Genomic DNA, 1,639 nt, shown 5'->3' with positions numbered 1-1,639 from the left:
CACAGACAATTTTCTGTTGTAGGCTGAAGTATCCACTACGAACTTCAAATACCATATTTGAAACTATTCCGGTGAATAATGTCGCTGAAATCATAAAAATACCGAATGTCGGGAGTTACCGTTATATGGGACCTACTGGGCCATTTTCAATACCAAAAGTCCTGCAGACATAGCATACATTTGAGCACAATTTTATCAATTTACTTCAATTTGTTCGGAAGTTAGAGTGATTTCCACAGACGGATAGACGGACGGACATCGCTATGTCCGCTAAGTATACACTTTGTGGAGTCTAAAATGTGTATTTCGAAGTGTCAAACTTAATATACCCTCCATACTATTGTGAAGGGTATAAAAACAGTGAGTAATACACATCATCAAAATACCGAACATATGGAGGTACCGTTATATTAGGGCTATACGACGATGTGGACCTACACAGACAATTTTCTGTCATAGGCTGTAGTACCCATTATGAACTTCAAATAACAAATTTGAGACATTTCCGGTGAATAATGTCGCTCACTATTTTTCGAACTTATTTCAAATTTCGTATTGGAAGTTCGTAATGAGTATTACAGCCTATTACAAAAAATTTCGTATGCAGGTGTACGTCTTCGTATAGTCCATATATAACGGTTTTCATTAAAGTGGTAGTTTTCGGATTTTTTTTTTTTTTTTTTTTTTTTTTTGAAATTTTTCAAGTTTCTTACAAATAGCGGAAGGTTTTAAAAGTTCGATCCGGCTGAACATTTTGTGCAATATAACTGTGTTTGCCTGTTAAATATTTCGTAAAGTTTTACCTATAGATCTCCAACATTTTAGTTTCAATCTGACTTTGTAAAGAGACAGTCAGTACCATGAAGGTAAAATCACAAAATATTAATATTTATTTCTCATTTTTTTTCAAAATAATTTTGTTGTTGTTATTATAGACACTTTTTCCGATATTCATGTTTGCAGTAATGAATTGCAATTATTTCAATGTTACTTCAAAAGACTTAGGCCACATAAGGTATTTAATTCTAAAAAAAAAACTAAAACCAGTTTTTATATTTTGCCATTTGGCTTTAGTATTTTTGAAGGTGACTATTTGCGCGATGAAACAATTTCCCTCGAAGGCGATGACATGTTGACAATCAAGGGAATAGTACTGAAACGTATTTTCCCAGTACTGGAGGAGAGGCACACACTACCTTGGAATATGTGGCCGATAAGTTGGGATATAGAGCCAAATTTAAATTGCGGACAAGTTCTGGCGTCAGTATAGCAGTTTTACCGCCCTTGAGCGCATCGTCAATTAAATCATTGGTGGGATAGATGGGGTGATATTGCAAGTTTTTATTAATTTGAATAATATAAGAAAAGTTGTGGAAGTTATTAAAGAGAAGTGAGAAGTCATTTAAAATTATAATATTTTATTTGAAAACATAAGGCGGCAAGTCGACTAAATATACAAGGTATATTTAGGTGACTTGCTGATTTATCTGTATGTTCGTCGTACGATAATTAATTAATTTAGATAATTAATTTGCGATACAAAAATTTCAACAATAGGTTAAAAATAAAAAAAAAGTAAAAAAAAAAAACATCGGAGTTCGGCCGGGCCGTTGTTTAAGTACCCTCCACCATTTGGAAA

The 1,639-nt window shown here is 33.3% G+C and overlaps 1 long non-coding RNA gene across 1 annotated transcript; it reads left to right on the top strand.

Annotated features, from left to right (window-relative positions):
- The first annotated feature begins 779 nt into the window (after positions 1–779).
- On the top strand, positions 780–1,419 carry LOC131800970 (uncharacterized). Its single transcript, XR_009341639.1, has 3 exons — positions 780–866; positions 936–1,015; positions 1,075–1,419. It is a non-coding gene; the product is annotated as an uncharacterized LOC131800970 (long non-coding RNA).
- Positions 1,420–1,639: the final 220 nt, after the last annotated feature.

The sequence above is a fragment of the Musca domestica genome, unplaced genomic scaffold, assembly GCF_030504385.1.
Source record: "Musca domestica strain aabys unplaced genomic scaffold, Musca_domestica.polishedcontigs.V.1.1 135, whole genome shotgun sequence".
Lineage (NCBI taxonomy): Eukaryota > Metazoa > Arthropoda > Insecta > Diptera > Muscidae > Musca > Musca domestica.
Note: the sequence above shows the minus strand (reverse complement) of the source record. Positions and strands in the feature narration are given on the sequence as shown.